The sequence below is a fragment of the Belonocnema kinseyi genome, chromosome 7 (genome assembly GCF_010883055.1).
Source record: "Belonocnema kinseyi isolate 2016_QV_RU_SX_M_011 chromosome 7, B_treatae_v1, whole genome shotgun sequence".
Taxonomy (NCBI): Eukaryota; Metazoa; Arthropoda; class Insecta; order Hymenoptera; family Cynipidae; genus Belonocnema; species Belonocnema kinseyi.
This window is the reverse complement of record NC_046663.1, coordinates 35,041,363-35,053,332: the sequence shown is the minus strand read 5'-3', so window position 1 is coordinate 35,053,332 and position 11,970 is coordinate 35,041,363. Positions and strand designations below refer to the sequence as shown.

Here is an 11,970-nt window from a genome sequence, read left to right as displayed (position 1 = left end):
TTTTGCGAAATGTCCTCGCTTCAACAACCCCTGAATCCGATTCAAAATTTCAAAATGTTATGTACGGATATTTATAGTATTCAAAAATATGAACCATTTTCCCTTATGACTTTTTTATGATACCAAGAATGACCAGAGTTATAACATTTAATCAATTCCAAAAAAAACACACGAAAATAAAACTTTTAAGCCAAATAACAGATGATATGAAATTAGTAAAGAAAAGAAAAAGTTTTATTTTCAAATAGCCTACCAGATTATCATAACAACTTTTTGAATGTTTTTGAAAAAATCAAAAATTCTAATTTTGACAACATATAAAATAATGGAAGATCAACAAATCACATTTTTTATCCAACGATTTCGCAGTATTTCAAAGATTCTCAAATATATAAATAAATGTTAAACAAAAAAAATACGTATATATACAAACATATATAAATAATTTAGAAGTTAAAAAACGGTAAGGCTACTCAGTAGACCGTATGTTTAAGTTTAATCATGAAAATGACATTGATATGAGCAAATTCAGTTTATGGAAAAACGAAAAAAGTTGCAATAACATGTTTGATGGTCACATTTTTTTAAAGAATGCGGATTTTTTTAACGGGACAATGAAACTACTTTTGTTTTAATGCCAATTCATGTTAAGAATTATAATAATATACATTTATGGGAATAATATAAAATGTCAGGGAGAAACTCGAATGCGAAGCACGACATACATGATGAGAATTTTCTCGTTAAAGCCGAAAGAGCTTTAACAAAAGAGAATTCACAATAACCAAATTACTGCTGTCGATGTTTTGACCTTTAGTAAATACATTATTGAGCGCGAAACGCACGTTGAATAGATTATCGAGCGCGAAGCGCGAGAATCCACAGGCGCGCGTCTTAGGAGCGCTCAAACTTATGAATAAATATCTATCAGGGGTCACCCATAAATTACTTTGTTAAAAACTACTTTTTTCAGGTTGCAAATTCTTCTCCTTGATTGAAAAATTAATTATTACATTTTTAGAGAAATAATCTACTGGGTTTGAAAAAATCATTTAAATTGATCTCATGTGCTTTGTTAAAAATTCGTGTTTTTTTCCTAGAAAATTAATCTTCGTGCTGGAAAATTCATCTCCTTCATTAAAAAATAAACAATTTTATTTTTAAAGAATTATTCTCCTGGGTTAAAAAAAAAATCTTTTAGATCTAAATTTTTTGATCGAAATTTATTTTTTAAGGTGCGTAATTTTAACTGCAATTACATTCTTTAAATTTAACTATTTTAAAAACATTAATTATGACTAATGTTTGCATTTTCAAAAATTAAGGGTCAATTTTCTCCAGAAAAACTTTATTTACAACTGTACATTTATGTTTTAAGATTATTGACTTATCTTTAAAATTGGAAACAGTAGAGTTAGAGAATGTTTTCCCGGAAAAAATAAAACAACATTTATTAAAATTTAATCCTTTCTCAAAAATTGGTAAGAATCGATGGTCATAAAAAATTTAATTGCAAAAAATATAGTTAAAATTATTGATTATTTTTGTGAATTTTAACATTTTTTGTATAAAATAATGTTTTTATTAGAAATTACATCAGTTATAATATCTTGATTCTAAAAATCATAGCAAAACTATTTTTTTCAGATATCTGACTTTTGGCACGAAAACTACCTTAAGATGCATAATTTTAGTTGTAATTCGTTCTCTTCCTCCAAAATTTTAACTATTTTGTGAAAAATGATTTTTATTTTGGTCAAGAATTATTTTTATAACTGACAACGGAACTATTTTATTTTTTGTTAAAAATGAATATTTTGTATCGAAAAGTGATCGTTTCCTGTTAAAAATTCAAGTACTTTGTTAAAAAAGCGTGATTTTTAGTGAAAAATTAATCTTCTTGCTTAAAATTCATCTCCTTAATTAACAAATTAACTATTTTATTTCTAGAGAATTATTCTCGTGGGTTACAAAAAATAATCTTTTCGAATGAACTCTTTTGCTAGAAATTAATGTTTTTAGATTCATGATTTTAAGTAATGATATTTATTTGAAAATTATTTTTTTTTTGAGGAGCTCTTGTTTATAATTCATTTTTTTAAGATTCATCAATTTAGTTAAAAATTAATCTCTGGTCGAACACATAATTGTTTTGTTCAAAATTCATTCCTTTTCTTGATTGAGATATCATTGTTTTCTAGGAATGTAACTATTTCATTCTTGGTTGAAAATTGATATCTTTGATTAAAATTTTTATCGTTTACAGCTAAAAATTCATTAAAGTTGTTGAAAAAAATCGTGTTTTGCGGTGCAAAATCAATCTTCATACTGTGAAATTCATCCTTTTGATTGAAAATTAAAAAATTCCATTTAAATAAAAATTAATCTTGTGGATTAAAAATAATCTTTTGGGTTGACTTCTACTTTATTGTCGAAAATGAATCTTCTTGATTGGAAATTCAATCTTTGAGATAAAAAATATAATTTTTTGGGTCTTAATTAATAGGGTTTGTTTTCGAATTTAAAAATTTGGTAGAAAATTAAGCTATGTTTTGAGAATAAACTTTTTTGTTAAAACTTTAACTGTTTTGATCAAAACTTAACTTTAGAAAAACTTGATTTATTCATAAAAAAATAATATTTACCCTCTGAAAATTCAACCGTTTGGCAGATAATTCATCCTTTTGACTTTTAAAAATTTCAACAATGTTCTTGAAAATTAATGCCTACTTATCTGAAAATTCCTGTTTTTTGTTAGAGTTTTAATCTTCTTATTGAAAATTTAATGTTTTTGGTTAAAAATTCATCATTTCCCGTTAAAAATTCCACAATTTGGTTGAAAGATAAAATAGTTTCAAAAAAATGCATATATTTTTTATTTAGTTCCTTATTCAAAAGCTTAACTGTTTCATTTTCAGAAAAATTATCTTCAGAGTTAAAAAAAAACATCTACTGGGATAAACTTGTTTGTTTAAAATTCATCTTTTCATTCATTCATCTCTTCGATAGAAAATTGAATTATTTTGTAAAACATTCGTTTCTTTTTTTTTGAAATTTAACTTTTTTAAACTGAAGATTTAACTATTAAAATTCTGGTTTCTTATGAGAAAATTAATCTTCTCAGTTAAAAATTCATCTTTTTGTTTGAAAGTCATATCTTTAGTTAAAAATTAAACTATCTTATTCCAAATTGATATTTTTTGTTTAAACTTAACTGTTTTTTATATAAATAAAAATCTTTCTTGGTTGAAAATGTTTCTAACTATAAGTTAAGTTTCCAGCTTGACGTATCCCTTCTTCTATTGAAAATTCGTCTCTTTGGGTTAAAGATTCCACTACTTATAAGTTGAACTACTTTGTAAAAAATGAATTTTTTGTTTGGAAATTTATTTTCTTTGTTGAAAATTCATTTATTTTGTTAAAAATTTATCCTTTTAGTTGAAAAACTGCTATTTAATTAAAAATGTATCTTTTTATTAGAAAATTAATGTTTTCTGGTAATTAGGAATTCATATTTTTTGTTTAATGAGAATTCGTCTGTTTTATTTTCAAATTTAATTACCTGGTACACGGTTAAACTAAATTGTTAAAAATCAATTTCTTTTTGGTAAAATTGAACCATTTTTTTCAGACTGAAAATGTATTAATTCTATTGTTAGTTGAAACTTTATATTTTTAATTAAAAATTGATCTTTTCTATTTCAAATTGAACTATCTAGGTTAAAACGAACTGTTTGTTGAAAATTATTATTTTCCAGTTAAAAATCCACTTGTTTGGTGGAAAATCCATCCTTGTAGTAAAAAAAAGCAACTCCTTGGTTAAAACTCAACTATTTGATGGAAAATCAAACTAATTATTTAAAAATCATCTGCTTATTAAAAAATAAACTTTTCTGTTAAAAAATTATGCTGTCGAGTGGAAAATTGATCTGTTTTGTGAAAAAATAATGTATTTGGTTAAAAATTCATCTTGTTTATTTCAGTTCAAGTGATAGAAATTCGTGTTTTTTCTTGAAAATTAATTTTTTAACTGAAAATGCAGTTATTTTATTTTCAATTGAAAAACTATCTTTTTTAGTTGAAAATTCATCTGTTTTATTAGAAAATTCATCTATCTGATTTATAATGGAACTATTGTTATACAAAATGACCTACTTCGTAGAAGATTAATTTTTTATCTAAAATTAATGTATTGTGTTAAAAATTTGTATTTTTGGGAGGAAAATTTATCTCATTTAAAAATTAATGTTTTTGTTTGTGAATTTAAATATATTTTGTTTAAAATTCGTCTTTCTTTAGAGAGATTCACTGCAAGAAAATTCGCTTTTTTGTTTTCTTAAAAATAACGTTTTTAAGATAAACTCTAAATTTTACATTTATTATTGAAAAGTTATGTTTGTATTTAATTTTTTTTTGAAAAATCAACATTGTTGTTGAAAGTTTCATGCAGGGTGAAAAATTTAAATGTTCTGTGAAAAGTTCATGTATTTTATTGAAGAGTATTTTATTGAAAAGTCCTGTTTTTGGTTGAAAAGTCTGCTATTATATTTTAGATACAGAATTCAACTATTTTTATTGAAACATGTACTATCAGGATAGAAAATTAGTTATTTTGTCGAAAATTCAACTACTTTGTTAAAACTTTATCATTTTGGTTGAAGATTCATCTCTTTGGTTGAAAATTGAGTTTTTTAAACTTAAACGTGAACTATAACATTTCTAGTTGAAAATGTTTCCTTTTTAGTTCAGAAATCTATTATTTAATTATAAATCTATTTTTTTCATCTAAAATTGATGTATTTTGCTCAAAGCTTGCGTCTTCTGATGGAAAATTAATCTTTTTAGTTAGAAATTCATCTTTTTTGTTCAAAATTCAATTATTTCATATAATTCCTAATTAATAATTAAATAATTCTTAATTTCTATAATTCCTATTTTTTTTATAGAATTCAACTGTTTTTTATTTAAATTAAAATACTTTTTGAAAATGTAATACATCTGAAATTTATAGAAGCCTTTAATTCTTAAAATAATTAAACCTATTCATAAAAAACCGTCAAAATGTGATTCTGTTTTTAAAAATTGTTTAAATAATTGACAAAAAGCAGCTATTTTCAACTTACTGCGAGCGCAGTCTAATATGTGCCAATATTTAATACCAAAAATATGTTTTAAACAGCTAATCAATTTAAATCACGAAAAAATGACTTTGGTGCATTAGATGGTTCATAATATTATAAAAAATGTGTCTTACTCTAGCCATACACAGATTTCACTTAAAAATAATAGTTGAATATTCATCAGAATAATCAAATTTTTAACAAAATAATTGAAGTTTAAACCAATTGTTGGTTTACTATTTGGATTGCTAGGAAACAAGATTAAGATTTTTAAGCAAAAAAAAAAGAGAAATTAATTTTCAAACAAAAATGATGAATTTTCTACCATAAATGCTGAATTTTGACCAAATGGGCGACTCAAACATATAGTGGAATTTTTAACCCAAAAGATAAATTCTCTATAAGAAAGTAACTTTTAATCAAGAGAGACGAATGTTCAACCAAATAGTTGCATTTTCAACAAAACAAAAGAAAACCGAATTTTGAGCCACATTCATTAATTTCGAACCAAGTTGTTGAATTTTTAAATAAAAAATATAAATTTTTAATTAAAAATATAAATTTTCAACCAATAATTGACCACTTATATTTTTAGTTTAAATCATTAACACTTTCAGCGACAAAAAAAACTAATTTTCTACTACTTCAATTAAAGAACAAGAAGAAAGTTTAAACAAGATATAGTTAAATTCACAAACAAAAATATCAGTTCCAAAGAATAAGATTAATTTCCTACAAAGAAAAAAACAAAAACAAACACATTTTCAATTAATTACATAAATTTTCTACGAAAAAGTTGAATGTTCCACACAAAATGATGAATTTTCAACAAAAAACTTTATTTTCTACCAAATGGTTAATTTTTCTAATAAATATGCTATTTTTTAACCACATAGTTGAATTTTTTACTTACAAATATAAATTTTTAAAAAGAAAGTAATTTTTAATCAAGAAAGATGAATTTTCATCCAAATAGTTGAATTTTAACATGAAGAGGACATTTATTAACCAAAAATGGAATAGCTACGTTCTCACATTAACATGTTAATTTACGACACAAAAAAACGAATCCCGAATATAACACATTGATTTCCCACAAGCCAGTTATATTTCCCACCCGCCACCATAATTTAAAAAAAAAATTACATTTTTTATGCAGCAGGTCATTTTTGAAGTAACTAATTAAGTTAAAAATTAAACTGTTGAATTTTCTACCAAAATAGTTAAATTTTAAACCAAAAATGGAATAGTTACATTTTCAGTTTATAAAATTAATTTTCACAACAACAAAATAATTTTCTACAGTTAAATTGAAAAAGACACGGATGTTTAACAAAATAATTGGAAACATAACCCAAATGATAAGTTAAGAAAAAGTAAGATTAATTTTGTACACAAAAAGAGAAATTTGCAACAAGATACATGAATTTTCTATTCGGCACTATGAATTTTCAACAAAAAAGTTAAATTTCTATCAAGTTTGTAATGTTGTTTAAATAGCCGTATTTGTAATGAAATAGTTGAATTTTACTTGCATTTTTTTAAGAATGAAGAATGAAATTTATACGAAAAGTGGTAAATTGTTAACAAAAAAGATTAATTATTTACACATCAATAAAAAAATTTTCAACCATATACATGAATGTTCAATTTAAAAAGATACATTTTTAACTAAATAGTATAATTTATAACAAAAAACGATAGATTTGTAACTAGAAACATAATAGTTAAAGTTTCAGTTCAAAAAAGAAAAACATTTTCAACAAAAAAAAACAAATGAATTTTCAACGAAGCAGTTAAATTTTCAACCTAAGAGATAAATCTTCAGTCGAAAAGATAGATTTTAAACAAAGTAGTTCAACTTTTTAACCAAGTAATTTAATTTTTGAACAAAAAAGATTACTCTAATACAATAGTTCAATTTTCCAATCAATAATATGCATTTTAAAATCAATGAGATACATTTCAAAAGAAAATGACGAATATTTTAAAAACAAACAAAAAATTAATTTTTTAATGAAAGTATTCCGCCCAAAATATGATTTTCTAGCCAAGAAGATTAGTTTTATAAAAATGGAATATTTAATTTTTTAGTGCAAAAAATTTTAACCAGAAAGAATAATAATAATCAAGAATAATAATTCCAACTGTCTGTAATATAATAATTAATTTCTTGCATCAGTTTTTCTGTAGTTTTATGTAGTTTATGCAAACCATAAAACCGAAGCACAGTGGGGGAAAAATTACTTTTTTGCTTCAAAATAACATATTTCACAAATATTGACCGATTTGGACCAAACAAATTTTAAAAAAGCTGATGAGATTTCTAAGAGACTTATCGAGCCCTTATAATCAGCCATTTTTCGACAGAAAAATTCGTTTTTTTTTCAATGCTAGTCCTTTCAGTTGAGAACTTCATGCCAATTTCAACACCATATATCACTAGATTATAAATTGTATGATGTTTTCAAACAAATTTATTAAACAAATGCATAGATAATTCATTTGTCGATAGAGAAATTCATTTTTTTATGATAACTTTTCCAAATAGTAAACACATGCTATTTTAAGAAAAAATTTATAATTTATTGATCAATTTTATGATTTTTTAAATATAATTTCGATTAAAAAATGCATTATTGGGGCATCTGTTTACAGAATATTTTTCTAAACTTCATTTCAAATTCAGCAACATTCACGATTGTTTTCAATATCAGTACTTTCAGTTTAAAATTTTCATTACTTTAATTATTTCAATAAGGCTGCAGCTTCAGGATACTGAATTTGTTTATTAAATTTTTTTAAATATGAAATTTATAACATAATTACGAATTTTGCTTAAATTATCACAAATTCCTCCATCAAAAAGACTGACAGTGAAAAACAAACATTTTTTCTTCGACAGATGCCCCAATAATGCATTTTTTAAATTAAAATTGTTTTAAAAATTCAGAAAATTAATCAATGAATTATAAATTTTTCTTTATATTATTATGAAGTTGCTAATAAAAAAAGTTAAAAATTTTTTTTTTCGACAGATGTCTTATCTATATATTTGTTTATTAAATTTGTTTAAAAACATAATAAAATTTATCAACTAGTCATGCATGTTTCTAAAAAATACCCGAATAATACATTTGTTTTTTAATTTTATTTAAAAAAATCTTAAAAATAATCGAAACAATTGATGAATTTTTCTGTCGAAAAATGGCTGATTAATGCATTTTTTTATAATATTAACAATAATAATCTTAAGAAGAAATTTCTTCATCATTATATTGTATTCATCAACATTTCTTGCAATATAATTTTTAAAACCGTGAAATTATTGAGAATCAATTAAAAAATTCTTTCAATAATTAATTTGCTTATTAATTTTTTTTTTATTATAAAATATTGGAAAATCTTTAACTAATGTAACTCTATGAAACCTAAACGATTTTAACTCTTTTCATGTTATTGCCGAGCACCGGGAACGTCAAATAGAAAAAATGGCAATTTTTCACGTCATATTTGTTTATTTAAAAAAAAATTAAAATTCTAATTTAAAAATCGGGCTTAAAAAAGTAGACATGTTTATATCAAGAAACATGTTATATTTGAGCAATATCTTTTCCCCATGGCCAATCATTTCGATTATTATTTTTAATAATCAGTAGAATAAATACCAAATTTGTCTGGAAGCAGCATTTCAGGGGATGAGAAAGCTTTTTTTAAATAGTGATACATTTATATACGTTTCATGCATTTAATATTCTTTTCTCAAAAAATTGGTATGTGATGTGATTATTCATCAATGTACCTAAATTTTCGATATGCGGCAGAAAATTGATGAAACCGGTATTATGAGATTATTTAAATTATTAAAAATTAACTTTTAATTATAAAACAATGTGATTGAGTAGAATTGTGGAATACTTTACAAAACAACTCAATATAATTTATTTATTCATTCTAACATAAGAACTTAAAATCGAAAAAATGACTTGGAACTGTATACGAAAAATCATGAAAAATCAACTACTTTTGTTTGAAAAATACCTTATTATATTTTTCGTTCGGCATTTTTCTCTTTTGGTTAATAATTCTAATATTTGGTTGAAAATTTTATTATTTTTATGAAAATGCAACTATTCTATTTAGAAGTAATTTTTTGGTCAGTAATTCAGCTACTTCTTTCATAGTTAAACTGCTTTGTTGAAAATTCATTTTTTAGGGTTGTAAATTCATCTCCTTGATTGAAAAATGAACTATTCCATTTTTAGGAAATTAATCTGCTGGGTTAAAAAAATAATCTTCAAGGTTGATCACTTTTGTTAAAAATTCATTTTTTAAATGCATAATTTTAGTTGAAATTTTTATATTTTTTGTTAAAAGTTTAACTATTTTGTTAAAATTAGTTTTTTTTGTTTGTTGAGAATTAATATTTTTAACTAACATCGTTAATTTTCCATTTTTGGCTGGAAATTTATACTTCTTGTTAAACATTTAAATTTTATAGTTGAAAATCCATACACTTTGTTGAAAAATCGTGCTTTTTTTGTTTTATGTTCGGAAATTATTTCCAAAAAACATTGTTCGAAAATAATCTTCCGGGTTAAAAAATCTTCTTTTGGAGTGAACTCTTTTGGTTGAAAATTAATTTTTTTGTTTAAAATGGTAATGTTGATGTATGAATAAATTTTATTCAGTTGATGATTCAACAATTTGGTAAAAAATTAAAATGTTTTGATAAATATTTAAGTTTTTGGGAAATAATAAACTTTTTGTCCAAAAATAATATTTCTGGATTGAAAATTCAGCAGTTTTGTAGATAATTTGTATTTTTGCCTTTAGAATGTAACATTTTGTAACATCTTGAGGCATTTTGTTAAAAATTTATATTTTTTGGGAAAAGATAAATCTTTTTGATGCAGAAATGATCCTTTTACTCGAAAATTAAACTATTTGTTCAAAAAATGATCTTTTTTTGTAAAAAAAGTCAACTGTTTGGTAGAAGGTTAAACTAGTTTCTTGAAATTTCAAATTTTTTAAAGACACCTTCTTGGTCGAAAATTAAACTATTTCCTTTTTAGAAAATTAATATTCCGGGTTAAAAATCAGCTTTTTTGGGATGAAGTTTATAGTTAGTTGGTGTAAAATTCAACTGTTTGGTTGTAAGTTAAAATAAATTACCGAAAAATTATTATTTTTATGATTCACGTCTTTGGTTTAAAATTTAATTATCTAATTAAATATTAATTTTATTCAGGTGAAAAATACAACTAATAAGTTGAAAGTGAAAAAAAAAAGTTTCTCAAAACATAATTTTTGTTTATTCACCTCCTTGGTTGAAAATTGAACTATTCCATTTTCAGAAAAATATTCTTCTGGGTGAAAAATGCATCTTTTGGGAGAAACTTATTTGTTAAAAATTAATTTTTTTAAGATTCGTCATATTATTCAAAAATGTATCTCTTTTGTTGAAAATGTAAATATTTTGTTGAAAATTCTCCTCTTACTTAGTCAACAATAATTTATGTTTTTTCCCAACTTTCTTGGTCAGTCAACAGTCCGCATTTTAATTTGAAATTGATCTTTTCTAGATGAATGCTCACTTTCATCAAAATTGGTCTTTTTTGGTCAAAAATTAATCTTTAAAATGCAAATGTTTAAGAATCATATTTTTGGGTTGAATATTAATGTGTTTTGTTGAAAATTCATGTTTTTTCATTAAATATTCTTCTTACAAAAACGGTAATATTTTTGAACAAAAATTCCACTATTCATTAAAAAATGCATGTTTCTAGTGAAACATTTAACTGTTTAGTTGATAATTGAATTAGTTTCTTAAAAATTAACGGAATGAAAATCATCTTTTCGGTTGAACTTTATTGTTGGAAATTGATTATTGTTTTTTGGAAGAATTACTATTTTTAAACATCTTGTTAAAAATTTAACTTTCTAGAGAAAAATTTATTTATTTTATCAAAAGTTGATCATTTTTGGTTGAAAATTAATCGTTGTGCTTGAAAAATCATTGGGTTTGATTGATACTGCAACTTTTTGGTTCTAAATTCATCTCATGTGGTAGAAGATTCAACGATTTGATAGAAAATTAAACTATTTGGTTGAAAATTAACTTTTTTTAAAAAAAATTATATATTCTGGTTTAAAATTTAACACTTTGGCTCCCTTTGGCTCTAAAAATCAACAATTTTCTTGAGAATCTATGTGTTTTTTTGTTGTTGAAAATACGGTTGTGTTGGTTTTGTTTCTTAAAACATTAACCTATTCATGGAAAATTTATATTTTTAATTCTAAATTTAACTGTTCAGTTTAAAAAATGTGTGTAGTTAAAAATTCACCTACTGAGGTAAAATTTGAAGTATTTTGTTGAACGGCGTGTTGAAAGGCGGATTCGAAATATGGTCAGGAGTAGACTGTGAATCACATGGTAAACAAGGAGTAGGTCTCATTTTGAATGAAAGAGCGAAGCAGTATCTCGGAGACCATGGCTTTGTGTCTCCCAGACTGCTGTGGGCTAGAATGAAAGTAGGAATCAGAAGACTATTTATTACAGCATGCTACGCGCCGGTTGAGAGTGATCCTAGAGAAGTGAAAGACGCCTTCTGGGACACTTTAAATGACACAATAAACATCTGCGAACATGGGGAAAGAATTATTCTACTAGGAGACATGAACGGTTGGGTGGGCATCCAAAATCAGGATACAGAAAAAGTATTAGGTCATTTTGGGGATCCAAGAACAAACTACGAGGGTAGTTCAATAAGTCCTTAGAATAAAGTATAAAAACAATTTTTTTTGGGTAAATTTTTTTTTATTTTTCAACATAATCTCCTTGGAGCTC

The 11,970-nt window shown here is 24.1% G+C and overlaps 1 protein-coding gene across 3 annotated transcripts in view; it reads right to left on the bottom strand.

The window, feature by feature from the left end:
- The window catches only part of LOC117177436, a 65,368-nt gene that overhangs the window by 41,989 nt on the left and 11,409 nt on the right, over positions 1-11,970 (bottom strand). Inside the window, exon 1 of one of the 3 annotated variants that reach the window (XM_033368119.1) lies at positions 11,472-11,487. The exons of the other annotated variants lie outside the window; for them this stretch is intronic. The gene's annotated coding sequence lies outside the window, so the exon portion shown is untranslated. Of the gene's footprint in view, positions 1-11,471; positions 11,488-11,970 lie in introns of those variants that run through there. 3 annotated transcript variants of the gene reach the window in all.